Genomic DNA, 15,205 nt, shown 5'->3' with positions numbered 1-15,205 from the left:
AGAATGCCACCAGATGTGTATCGGAAACTACTACTGATCTTCAAGGGAACGATCAAAGCGTAGACTGTTTGAGAATTACTCCCATGGAGGAAAGTGCGGAGGGTGACTGTTGTATTCACGCAAGATGCAATTTCTGTGTTTCATCAACACTTTGAAGGTCCACAGATTACCGAATGCCTCCAGATGTGCATCGGAAACTACTTCTGGTCTCCCAGGGAACGATCAAAGCGTAGACTGCTTCAGACATTACTCCCATGGAGGAAAGTGCGCATGGTGACTGTTGTATTCAATCCCGAGGCAATTTCTATGTTTCATCAACACTCTGATAGTCCACAGATTACAGAATGCCTCCAAATGTGCATCGGAAACTACTACTGACCTTCCTGGGAACCATCAAAGCGTAGACTGTTAGAGACATTACTCCCAAGGGGGAAAGTGCGCATGGTAACTGTTGTATTCAATCAAGATGCAATTAATGTGTTTCATCAACACTTTGATAGTCCACAGATTACAGAATTCCTCCAGATGTGCGTCGGAAACTTACACTGGTCTTCCAGGGAACGATCAAAGCGTAGACTGTTTGAGACATTTTTAACATGGAGGAAAGTGCAGATGGTGACTGTTGTATTCAATCCCGACGCAATTTCTATGTTTCATCAGCACTTTGAAGGTCCACAGATTACAGAATGCCTCCAGATGTGCATCGGAAACTACTTCTGGTCTTCCAGGGAACGATCAAAGCGTAGATTGTCTGAGTCAACACTCCCATGGAGGAAAGTGCGCATGGTGACTGCTATATTCAATCCCGATGTAATTTCTGTGTTTCATCAACACTCTGATAGTCCACAGATTACAGACTGCCTCCAGATGTGCATCGGAAACTACTACTGGTTTCCAGGGAACGATCAAAGCCTAGACTGTTTGAGACATTACACCCATGGAGGAAAGTGCGCATGGTGACTGTTGTATTCAATCCCGATGCATTTTCTGTGTTTCATCAACACTCTGATAGTCCACAGATTACAGAATGCCTCCAGATATGCATCGGAAACTACTACTGGTCTTCCTGGGAACGATCAAAGCGTAGATTGTCTGAGTCAACACTCCCATGGAGGAAAGTGCGCATGGTGACTGCTATATTCAATCCCGATGTAATTTCTGTGTTTCATCAACACTCTGATAGTCCACAGATTACAGACTGCCTCCAGATGTGCATCGGAAACTACTACTGGTCGTCCACTGAATGATCAAAGCGTAGACTGTTGGAGACTTTACTCCCATGGAGGAAAGTGCGCATGGTGACTGTTGTATTCTATCGCGATGCAATTTTTGTGTTTCATCAACACTCTGATAGTTCACAGATAACAGAATGCCTCCAGATGTGCATCGGTAACTACTACTGGTCTTCCAGGGAACGATCAAAGCCTAGACTGTTTGAGACATTACTCCCATGGAGGAAAGGGCGCATGGTGACAGTTGTATTGAATCCCGAGGCAATTTCTGTGTTTCAACAACACTTTGAAGGTCCACAGATTACAGATTGTCTACAGATGTGCATCGATAACGACTACTGGCCTTCCAGGGAACGATCAAAACGTAGACTGTTTGAGAATTAATCCCATGAAGGAAAGTGCGCATGGTGCCTGTTGTACTCAATCCCGATGTAATTTCTGTGTTTCATCAACACTTTGATAGTCCACAGATTACAGAATGCCTCCAGATGTGCATCAAAAACTACTACTGGTCTTCCTGGGAACGATCAAAGCGTAGTCTGTTTGAGACATTACTTTTACGGAGGAAAGTGCGCATAGTGACAGTTATATTCAATCCCGTTGCAATTTCTGTGTTTCATCAACGCTCTGATAGTCCACAGATTACATAAAGCCTCCAAATGTGCATCGGAAACTACTACTGGTTTCCAGGGAACGATCAAAGCGTAGACTGTTTGAGACATTACACCCATGGAGGAAAGTGCGCATGGTGACTGTTGTATTCAATCCCGATGCATTTTCTGTGTTTCATTAACACTCTGATAGTCCACAGATTACAGAATGCCTCCAGATATGCATCGGAAACTACTACTGGTCTTCCTGGGAACGATCAAAGCGTAGACTGTCTGAGTCAACACTCCCATGGAGGAAAGTGCGCATGGTGACTGCTATATTCAATCCCGATGTAATTTCTGTGTTTCATCAACACTCTGATAGTCCACAGATTACAGACTGCCTCCAGATGTGAATCGGAAACTACTACTGGTCGTCCACTGAATGATCAAAGCGTAGACTGTTGGAGACTTTACTCCCATGGAGGAAAGTGCGCATGGTGACTGTTGTATTCTATCGCGATGCAATTTTTGTGTTTCATCAACACTCTGATAGTTCACAGATAACAGAATGCCTCCAGATGTGCATCGGTAACTACTACTGGTCTTCCAGGGAACGATCAAAGCCTAGACTGTTTGAGACATTACTCCCATGGAGGAAAGGGCGCATGGTGACAGTTGTATTGAATCCCGAGGCAATTTCTGTGTTTCAACAACACTTTGAAGGTCCACAGATTACAGATTGTCTACAGATGTGCATCGATAACGACTACTGGCCTTCCAGGGAACGATCAAAACGTAGACTGTTTGAGAATTACTCCCATGAAGGAAAGTGCGCATGGTGACTGTTGTATTCAATCCCGATGTAATTTCTGTGTTTCATCAACACTTTGATAGTCCACAGATTACAGAATGCCTCCAGATGTGCATCAAAAACTACTACCGGTCTTCCTGGGAACGATCAAAGCGTAGTCTGTTTGAGACATTACTTTTACGGAGGAAAGTGCGCATAGTGACAGTTATATTCAATCCCGTTGCAATTTCTGTGTTTCATCAACGCTCTGATAGTCCACAGGTTACATAATGCCTCCAAATGTGCATCGGAAACTACTACTGGTTTCCAGGGAACGATCAAAGCGTATACTGTTTGAGACATTACACCCATGGAGGAAAGTGCGCATGGTGTCTGTTGTATTCAATCCCGATGCATTTTCTGTGTTTCATCAACACTCTGATAGTCCACAGATTACAGATTGTCTACAGATGTGCATCGATAACGACTACTGGCCTTCCAGGGAACGATCAAAACGTAGACTGTTTGAGAATTACTCCCATGAAGGAAAGTGCGCATGGTGCCTGTTGTATTCAATCCCGATGCAATTTCTGTGTTTCATCAGCACTTTGAAGGTCCATAGATTACAGAATGCCTCCAGATGTGCTTCGGAAACTACTTCTGGACTTCCAGTGAACGACCAAAGAATAGACTGTTTAAGACACTACTCCCATGGAGGAAAGTGCACATGGTGCCTGTTGTACTCAATCCCGATGTAATTTCTGTGTTTCATCAACACTCTGATAGTCCACAGATTACAAAATGCCTCCAGATGTGCATTGGTAACTACTACTGGTCTTCCGGGGAACGATAAAAGCTTAGACTGTTAGAGACATTACTCCCATGGAGGAAAGTGCGCATGGTGACTGCTGTATTCAATCCCGATGTAATTTCTGAGTTTCATCAACACCCAGATAATCCACAGATTACAGAATGCCTCTAGATGTGCATCGGAAACTACTACTGGTCTTCCAGGGAATTATCAAAGCGTAGACTGTTAGAGACTTTACTCCGATGGAGGGAAGTGCGCATGGTGACTGTTGTATCCTATCCTGATGCAATTTCTGTGTTTCATCAACACTCTGATAGTCCACAGATTACAGAATGCCTCCTGATGTGCATCGGTAACTACTACTGGTCTTCCAGGGAACGATAAATGCGTAGACTGTTTGAGAATTACTCCCATGGAGGAAAGTGCGCATGGGGACTGTTGTATTCAATCCAGATGCAATTTCTGTGTTTCATCAACACTTTGATAGTCCGCAGATTACAGAATGCCTCCAGATGTGCATCGGAAACTACTGCTGGTCTTCCAGGGAACGATCAAAGCGTAGACTGTTTGAGATATTACTCACATGCAGGAAAGTGCGCATGGTGACTGTTGTATTCAATCCCGATGCAATTTCTGTGTTTCATCAACACTCTGATAGTCCACAGATTACAGAATGCGTCCAGATGTGCATTGGAAACCACTACTGGTCTTCCGGGGAACGATAAAAGCTTAGACTGTTAGAGACATTACTCCCATGGAGGAAAGTGCGCATGGTGACTGCTGTATTCAATCCCGATGCAATTTCTGTGTTTCATCAGCACTCTGATAGTCCACAGATTACAGAATTCCTCCAGATGTGCGTCGGGAACTTACACTGGTCTTCCAGGGACCGATCAAAGCGTAGACAGTTTGAGACATTACTCCCATGGGGCAACGTGCGCATGGTGTCTGTTGTATTCAATCCCGATGCAATTTCTGTGTTTCATCAACACTCTGATAGTCCACAGATTACAGAATGAATCCAGATGTGCATCGGAAACTACTACTGGTCTTCCGGGGAACGATAAAAGCTTAGACTGTTAGAGACATTACTCCCAAGGTGGAAAGTGCGCATGGTGACTGTTGTATTCAATCCCGATGCAATTTCTGTGTTTCATCAACACTCTGATAGTCCACAGATTACAGAATGCCTCCAGATGTGCATCGGAAACTACTACTGGTCTTCCAGGGATTGATCAAAGCGTAGACTGTTAGAGACTTTACTCCCATGGAGGAAAGTGCGCATGGTGACTGTTGTATTCAATCCCGATGCAATTTCTGTGTTTCATCAACACTCTGATAGTCCACAGATTACATAATGCCTCCAGATGTGCAATGGAAACTACTAGTGGTCTTCCGGGGAACGATAAAAGCTTAGACTGTTAGAGACATTACTCCCATGGAAGAAAGTGCGCATGGTGACTGCTGTATTCAATCCCGATGTAATTTCTGTGTTTCATCAACACTCAGATAGTCCACAGATTACAGAATGCCTCCAGATGTACATCGGAAACTACTACTGGTCTTCCAGGGAATTATCAAAGCGTAGACTGTTAGAGACTTTACTCCCATGGAGGAAACTGCGCATGGTGACTGTTGTATTCTATCCCGATGCAATTTCTGTGTTTCATCAACACACTGATAGTCCACAGATTACAGAATACCTCCTGATGTGCATCGGTAACTACTACTGGTCTTCCAGGGAACGATAAAAACGTAGACTGTTTGATAATTACTCCCATGGGGGAAAGTGCGCATGGGGAATGTTGTATTCAATCCCGATGCAATTTCTGTGTTTCATCAACACTTTGATAGTCCACAGATTACAGAATGCCTCCAGATGTCCATCGGAAACTACTACTGGTCTTCCAGGGAACGATCAAATCGTAGACTGTAAGAGACATTACTCCCATGGGGGAAAGTGCGCATGGTGCCTGTTGTATTCAATCCCGATGCAATTTCTGTGTTTCATCAACACTCTGATAGTCCACAAATTGCAGATTGTCACCAGATGTACATCATAAACTACTACTGGTCTTCCTGGGAGCGATAAAAGCGTAGACTGTTTCAGACATTTTTCCCATGGAGGGATGTGCGCATGGTGACTGTTGTATTCAATCCCGATGAAATTTCTGTGTTTCATCAACAGTCTGATAGTCCACAAATTACAGAATGCCTACAGAAGTTCATGGGAAACTACTACTGGTCTTCCAGGGAACGATCAAAGCGTAGCCTCTTTTAGACTTACTCCCATGGAGGAAAGTGCGGATGGTGACTGTTGTATTCACTCCCGATGCAACTTCTGTGTTTCATCAACACTTTGAAGGTCCACAGATTTCAGAATGCCTCCAGATGTGCATCGGAAACTACTACTGGTCTTCAAGGGAACGATCAAAGCGTAGACTGAGAATTACTCCCATGGAGGAAAGTGCGGATGGTGACTGTTGTATTCACTCCCGATGCAATTTCTGTGATTCATCAACACTTTGAAGGTCCACAGATTACAGAATGCCTCCAGATGTGCATCGGAAACTACTACTGGTCTTCCTGGGAACGATAAAAGCGTAAACTGCTTCAGACATTATTCTCATGGAGGTTTGTGCGCATGTTGACTGTTGTATTCAATCCCGATGCAATATCTGTGTTTCATCAACACTCTGATAGTCCACAGATTACAGAATGCCTACAGATGTGTATCGGATACTACTACTGGTCTTCAAGTTAACGATCAAAGCGTAGACTGTTTGAGAATTACCCCCATGGAGGGAAGTGCGGATGGTGTCTGTTGTATTCACGCCAGATGCAATTTCTGTGTTTCATCAACACTTTGAAGGTCCACAGATTACAGAATGCCTCCAGATGTGATCGGAAACTACTTCTGGTCTTCCAGGGAACGATCAAAACGTAGACTGTTTGAGAATTACTCCCATGGAGGAAAGTGCGCGTGGGGACTGTCGTATTGAATCCCGAGGCAATTTCTGTGTTTCATCAACACTTTGAAGGTCCACAGATTACAGATTGTCTACAGATGTGCATCGGAAACGTCTACTGGTCTTCCAGGGAACGATCAAAACGTAGACTGTTTGAGAATTACTCCCATGGAGGAAAGTGCGCATGGGGACTGTTGTATTCAATCCCGAGGCAATTTCTGTGTTTCATCAACACTCTGATAGTCCACAGATTACAGAATGCCTCCAAATGTGCATCGGAAACTACTACTGGTCTTCCAGGGAACGATCAAAGCGTAGACTGTTAGAGATATTACTCCAAAGGGGGAAAGTGCGCATGGTAACTGTTGTATTCAATCCCGAAGCAATTGATGTGTTTCATCAACACTTTGATAGTCCACAGATTACAGAATTCCCCCAGATGTGCATCGCGAACTTACACTGGTCTTCCAGGGAACGATCAAAGCGTAGACTGTTTGAGACATTTTTAACATGGAGGTAAGTGCGGATGGTGACTGTTGAATACAATCCCGATGCAATTTCTGTGTTTCATCAGCACTTTGAAAGTCCACAGATTACAGAGTGCCTCCAGATGTGATCGGAAACTACTTCTGGTCTTCCAGGGTACGATCAAAGAATTGACTGTTTGAGACATTACTCCCATGGAGGAACGTGCGCATGGTGCCTGTTGTATTGAATCCCGATGCAATTTCTGTGTTTTATCAACTCTTTGAATGTCCACAGATTACAGATTGTCTACAGATGTGCATCGATAACTACTACTGGTCTTCCAGGGAACGATCAAATCGTAGACTGATTGAGAATTACCCCCATGGAGGAAAGTGCGCATGGGGACTGTTGTATTCAATCCCGATGCATATTCTGTGTTTCATCAACACTCTGATAGTCCACAGATTACAGAATGCCTACAGATGTGCATCGGAAACTACTACTGGTCTTCCTGGGAACGATCAAAGCGTAGACTGTCTGAGACAATACTCCCATGGAGGAAAGTGCGCATGGTGACTGTTATATTCAATCCCGATGCAATTTCTGTGTTTCATCAACACTCTGATAGTCCACAGATTACAGAATGCCTCCAGATGTGCATCGGAAACTACTTCCAATGTTACAGGGTACGATCAGAGAATAGACTGTTTGAGACATTACTCCCATGGAGGAAAGTGCGCATGGTGCCTGTTGTATTCAATCCCGATAAAATTTCTGTGTTTCATCAACAGTCTGATAGTCCAGATATTACAGAATGCCTCCAGATGTGCATCGGAAACTACTACTGGTCTTCCTGGGAACGATCAAAGCGTAGACTGTTTGAGACATTACTCCCAAGGAGGAAAGTGGGCATGGTGACTGTTGTATTCAATCCCGAGGCAATTTCTGTGTTTCATCAACACTCTGATAGTCCACAGATTTCAGAATGCCTCCAGATGTGCATTTGAAACTACTACTGGTTTTCCGGGGAACGATAAAAGCTTAGATTGTTAGAGACATTACTCCCATGGAGGAAAGTGCGCATGGTGACTGCTGTATTCAATCCCGATGCGATTTCCGTGTTTCATCAACACTCAGATAGTCCACAGATTACAGAATGCCTCCAGATGTGCATCGGAAACTACTACTGGTCTTCCAGGGAATGATCAAAGCGTAGACTGTTTGAGAATTACTCCCGTGGAGGAAATTGCGCATGGTGACTGTTGTATTCAATCTCGATGCAATTTCTGTGTTTCATCAACACTCTGATAGTCCACAGATTACAGAATGCCTAAAGGTGTGCATCGGAAACTACTACTGGACTTCCAGGGAACGATCAAAGCGTAGACAGTTTGAGACATTTGTAACATGGAGGAAAGTGAGGATGGTTACTGTTGTATTCACGCCCGATGCCATTTGTGTGTTTCATCAGCACTTTGAAGGTCCTCAGATTACTGAATGCCTCCAGATGTGCATCGGAAACAACTTCTGGTCTTCCAGGGAACGATCAAAAAATAGACTGTTTAAAACATTACTCCCATGGAGCAACGTGCGCATGGTGTCTGTTGTATTGAATCCCGATGCAATTTCTGTGTTTCATCAACACTCTGATAGTCGACAGATTACAGAATGAATCCAGATGTGCATTGGAAACTACTAATGGTCTTCCGGGGAACGATAAAAGCTTAGACTGTTAGAGACATTACTCTCATGGAGGAAAGAGCGCATGGTGACTGCTGTATTCAATCCCGATGTAATTTCTGTGTTTCATCAACACTCAGATAGTCCACAGATTACAGAATGCCTCCAGATGTGCATCGGAAACTACTACTGGTGTTCCATGAAATGATCAAATCGTAGACTGTTAGAGACTTTACTCCCATGGAGGAAAGTGCGCATGGTGACTGTTGTATTCTATTCCGATGCAATTTCTGTGTTTCATCAACACTCTGATAGTCCACAGATTACAGAATGCCTCCTGATGTGCATCGGTAACTACTACTGGTCTCCCAGGGAACGACAAAAACGTAGACTGTTTGAGAATTACTCCCATGGAGGAAAGTGCGGATGGTGACTGTTGTATTCACGCCCGATGCAATTTCTGTGTTTCACCAACACTTTGAAGGTCCACAGATTACAGAATGCCTCCAGATGTGCATCGGAAACTACTTATGGTCTCCCAGGGAACGATCAAAGCGTAGACTGCTTCAGACATTACTCCCATGGCGGAAAGTGCGAATAGTGACTGTTGTACTGAATCCCGTGGCAATTTCTGTTTTTCATGAACACTTTGAAAGTCCACAGATTACAGATTGTCTACAGATGTGCATCGATAACTACTACTGGTCTTCCAGGTAACGATCAAAGCGTAGACTGTTTGAGACATTCCTCCCATGGAGGAAAGTGCGGATGGTGACTGTTGTATTCACGCCCGATGCAATTTCTGTGTTTCATCAACACTCTGATAGTCCACAGATTACAGAATGAATCCAGATGTGCATTGGAAACTACTAATGGTCTTCCGGGGAACGATAAAAGCTTAGACTGTTAGAGACATTACTCTCATGGAGGAAAGTGCGCATGGTGCCTGTTGTATTCAATCCCGATAAAATTTCTGTGTTTCATCAACAGTCTGATAGTCCAGATATTACAGAATGCCTCCAGATGTGCATCGGAAACTACTACTGGTCTTCCTGGGAACGATCAAAGCGTAGACTGTTTGAGACATTACTCCCAAGGAGGAAAGTGGGCATGGTGACTGTTGTATTCAATCCCGATGCAATTTCTGTGTTTCATCAACACTCTGATAGTCCACAGATTTCAGAATGCCTCCAGATGTGCATTTGAAACTACTACTGGTTTTCCGGGGAACGATAAAAGCTTAGATTGTTAGAGACATTACTCCCATAGAGGAAAGTGCGCATGGTGACTGCTGTATTCAATCCCGATGCGATTTCCGTGTTTCATCAACACTGTGATAGTCCACAGATTACAGAATTCCTCCAGATGTGCATCGGAAACTTACACTGGTCTTCCAGGGAACGATCAAAGCGTAGACAGTTTGAGACATTTGTAACATGGAGGAAAGTGAGGATGGTGACTGTTGTATTCACGCCCGATGCCATTTGTGTGTTTCATCAGCACTTTCAAGGTCCACAGATTACTGAATGCCTCCAGATGTGCATCGGAAACAACTTCTGGTCTTCCAGGGAACGATCAAAAAATAGACTGTTTAAAACATTACTCCCATGGAGCAACGTGCGCATGGTGTCTGTTGTATTGAATCCCGATGCAATTTCTGTGTTTCATCAACACTCTGATAGTCCACAGATTACAGAATGAATCCAGATGTGCATTGTAAACTACTAATGGTCTTCCGGGGAAGGATAAAAGCTTAGACTGTTAGAGACATTACTCTCATGGAGGAAAGTGCGCATGGTGACTGCTGTATTCAATCCCGATGTAATTTCTGTGTTTCATCAACACTCAGATAGTCCACAGATTACAGAATGCCTCCAGATGTGCATCGGAAACTACTACTGGTGTTCCATGAAATGATCAAATCGTAGACTGTTAGAGACTTTACTCCCATGGAGGAAAGTGCGCATGGTGACTGTTGTATTCTATCCCGATGCAATTTCTGTGTTTCATCAACACTCTGATAGTCCACAGATTACAGAATGCCTCCTGATGTGTATCGGTAACTACTACTGGTCTCCCAGGGAACGACAAAAACGTAGACTGTTTGAGAATTACTCCCATGGAGGAAAGTGCGGATGGTGACTGTTGTATTCACGCCCGATGCAATTTCTGTGTTTCATCAACACTTTGAAGGTCCACAGATTACAGAATGCCTCCAGATGTGCATCGGAAACTACTTATGGTCTCCCAGGGAACGAACAAAGCGTAGACTGCTTCAGACATTACTCCCATGGCGGAAAGTGCGAATAGTGACTGTTGTACTGAATCCCGTGGCAATTTCTGTTTTTCATGAACACTTTGAAAGTCCACAGATTACAGATTGTCTACAGATGTGCATCGATAACTACTACTGGTCTTCCAGGTAACGATCAAAGCGTAGACTGTTTGAGACATTCCTCCCATGGAGGAAAGTGCGGATGGTGACTGTTGTATTCACGCCCGATGCAATTTCTGTGTTTCATCAACATTCTGATAGTATACAGATTACAGAATGCCTCCAAATGTGCATCGGAAACTACTACTGGTCTTCCAGTGAACGATCAAAGCGTAGACTGTTAGAGACATTACTCCCATGGGGGAAAGTGCGCATGGTAACTTTTGTATTCAATCCCGATGCAAATTATGTGTTTCATCAACACTTTGATAGTCCACAGATTACAGAATTCCTCCAGATGTGCATCGGAAACTTACACTGGTCTTCCAGGGAATTATCAAAGCGTAGACTGTTAGAGACTTTACTCCCATGGAGGAAACTGCGCATGGTGACTGTTGTATTCTATCCCGATGCAATTTCTGTGTTTCATCAACACACTGATAGTCCACAGATTACAGAATACCTCCTGATGTGCATCGGTAACTACTACTGGTCTTCCAGGGAATGATAAAAACGTATACTGTTTGAGAATTACTCCCATGGCGGAAAGTGCGCATGGTGACTGTTGTATTCAATCCCGATGCAATTTCTGTGTTTCATCAACACTTTGATAGTCCACAGATTACAGAATGCCTCCAGATGTGCATCGGAAACTACTGCTGGTCTTCCAGGGAAAGATCAAAGCGTAGACTGTTTGAGACATTACCCCAATGCAGGAAAGTGCGCATGGTGACTGTTGTGTGCAATCCCGATGCAATTTCTGTGTTTCATCAATATTCTGATAGTCCACAGAATACAGAGTACCTACAGATGTGCATCGGAAACTACTACTGGTCTTCCAGGGAACGATCAAATCGTAGACTGTAAGAGACATTACTCCCATGAAGGAATGTGCGCATGGTGACTGATGTATTCAATCCCGATGCAATATCTGTGTTTCATTAACACTCTGATAGTCCACAGATTACAGAATGCCTCCAAATGTGCATCGGAAACTACCACTGGTCTTCATGGGAACGATCAAAGCGTAGACTGTTTGAGACATTACTCCCATGGAGGCAAGTGCGCATGGTGACTGTTGTATTCAATCCCGATGCAATTTCTGTGTTTCATCAACACTCTGGTAGTCCACAAATTGCAGATTGTCTCCAGATGTACATCATAAACTACTACTGGTCTTCCTGGGAGCGATAAAAGCGTAGACTGTTTCAGACATTTTTCCAATGGAGGGATGTGCGCATGGTGACTGTTGTATTCAATCCCGATGAAATTTCTGTGTTTCATCAACAGTCTGATAGTCCACAGATTACAGAATGCCTACAGAAGTTTATCGGAAACTACTACTGGTCTTCCAGGGAACGATCAAAGCGTAGCCTCTTTTAGATTTACTCCCATGGAGGAAAGTGCGGATGGTGACTGTTGTATTCACTCCCGATGCAACTTCTGTGTTTCATCAACACTTTGAAGGTCCACAGATTTCAGAATGCCTCCAGATGTGCATCGGAAACTACTACTGGTCTTCAAGGGAACGATCAAAGCGTAGACTGTTTGAGAATTACTCCCATGGAGGAAAGTGCGGATGGTGACTGTTGTATTCACTCCCGATGCAATTTCTGTGATTCATCAACACTTTGAAGGTCCACAGATCACAGAATGCCTCCAGATGTGATCGGAAACTACTTCTGGTCTTCCAGGGAACGATCAAAACGTAGACTGTTTGAGAATTACTCCCATGGAGGAAAGTGCGCATGGGGACTGTTGTATTGAATCCCGAGGCAATTTCTGTGTTTCATCAACACTTTGAAGGTCCACAGATTGCAGATTGTCTACAGATGTGCATCGGAAACGACTACTGGTCTTCCAGGGAACGATCAAAACGTAGACTGTTTGAGAATTACTCCCATGGAGGAAAGTGCGCATGGGGATTGTTGTATTCAATCCCGAGGCAATTTCTGTGTTTCATCAACACTCTGATAGTCCACAGATTACAGAATGCCTCCAAATGTGCATCGGAAACTACTACTGGTCTTCCAGGGAACGATCAAAGCGTAGACTGTTAGAGATATTACTCCAAAGGGGGAAAGTACGCATGGTAACTGTTGTATTCAATCCCGATGCGATTTCCGTGTTTTATCAACACTCTGATAGTCCACAGATTACAGAATTCCCCCAGATGTGCATCGGAAACTTACACTGGTCTTCCAGGGAACGATCAAAGCGTAGACAGTATGAGACATTTGTAACATGGAGGAAAGTGAGGATGGTGACTGTTGTATTCACGCCCGATGCCATTTGTGTGTTTCATCAACACTTTGAAGGTCCACAGATTACAGAATGCCTCCAGATGTGCATCGGAAACAACTTCTGGTCTTCCAGGGAACGATCAAAGAATAGACTGTTTGAGACATTACTCCCATGGAGCAACGTGCGCATGGTGTCTGTTGTATTGAATCCCGATGCAATTTCTGTGTTTCATCAACACTCTGATAGTCCACAGATTACAGAATGAATCCAGATGTGCATTGGAAACTACTAATGGTCTTCCGGGGAACGATAAAAGCTTAGACTGTTAGAGACATTACTCTCATGGAGGAAAGTGCGCATGGTGACAGTTGTATTCTATCCCGATGTAATTTCTGTGTTTCATCAACACTCTGATAGTCCACAGATTACAGAATGCCTCCTGATGTGCATCGGTAACTACTACTGGTCTCCCAGGGAACGATAAAAACGTAGACTGTTTGAGAATTACTCCCATGGAGGAAAGTGCGGATGGTGACTGTTGTATTCACGCCCGATGCAATTTCTGTGTTTCATCAACACTTTGAAGGTCCACAGATTACAGAATGCCTCCAGATGTGCATCGGAAACTACTTATGGTCTCCCGGGGAACGATCAAAGCGTACACTGCTTCAGACATTACTCCCATGGAGGAAAGTGGGCATGGTGACTGTTGCATTCAATCCCGAGGCAATTTCTGTGTTTCATCAACACTCTGATAGTCCAAAGATTACAGAATGCCTCCAAATGTGCATCGGAAACTACTACTGGTCTTCCAGGGATTGATCAAAGCGTAGACTGTTTGAGACTTTACTCACATGGCGGAAAGTGCGAATGGTGACTGTTGTACTGAATCCCGTGGCAATTTCTGTGTTTCATCAACACTTTGAAAGTCCACAGATTACAGATTGTATACAGATGTGCATCGATAACTACTACTGGTCTTCCAGGGAACGATCAAATCGTAGACTGTTTGAGAATTACTCCCATGGGGGAAAGTGCGCATGGGGACTGTTGTATTCAATACCGAGGCAATTTCTGTGTTTCATCAACATTCTGAGAGTATACAGATTACAGAATGTCTCCAAATGTGCATCGGAAACTACTACTGGTTTTCCAGGGAACGATCAAAGCGTAGACTGTTAGAGACATTACTCCCATGGGGGAAAGTGCGCATGGTAACTTTTGTATTCAATCCCGATGCAAATTATGTGTTTCATCAACACTTTGATAGTCCACAGATTACAGAATTCCTCCAGATGTGCATCGGAAACTTACACTGGTCTTCCAGGGAATTATCAAAGCGTAGACTGTTAGAGACTTTACTCCCATGGAGGAAACTGCGCATGGTGACTGTTGTATTCTATCCCGATGCAATTTCTGTGTTTCATCAACACACTAATAGTCCACAGATTACAGAATACCTCTTGATGTGCATCGGTAACTACTACTGGTCTTCCAGGGAATGATAAAAACGTAGACTGTTTGAGAATTACTCCCATGGCGGAAAGTGCTCATGGGGAATGTTGTATTCAATCCCGATGCAATTTCTGTGTTTCATCAACACTTTGATAGTCCACAGATTACAGAATGCCTCCAGATGTGCATCGGAAACTACTGCTGGTCTTCCAGGGAAAGATCAAAGCGTAGACTGTTTGAGACATTACCCCAATGCAGGAAAGTGCGCATGGTTACGGTTGTGTGCAATCCCGATGCAATTTCTGTGTTTCATCAATATTCTGATAGTCCACAGAATACAGAATACCTACGGATGTGCATCGGAAACTACTACTGGTCTTCCAGGGAACGATCAAATCGTAGGCTGTAAGAGACATTACTCCCATGGGGGAAAGTGCGCATGGTGACTGCTGTATTCAATCCCGATGCAATATCTGTGCTTCATTAACACTCTGTTAGTCCACAGATTACAGAGTGCCTCCAAATGTGC

This window comes from Schistocerca gregaria, chromosome 10 (assembly GCF_023897955.1).
Source record: "Schistocerca gregaria isolate iqSchGreg1 chromosome 10, iqSchGreg1.2, whole genome shotgun sequence".
Lineage (NCBI taxonomy): Eukaryota > Metazoa > Arthropoda > Insecta > Orthoptera > Acrididae > Schistocerca > Schistocerca gregaria.
This window is presented reverse-complemented; position numbering follows the sequence as displayed.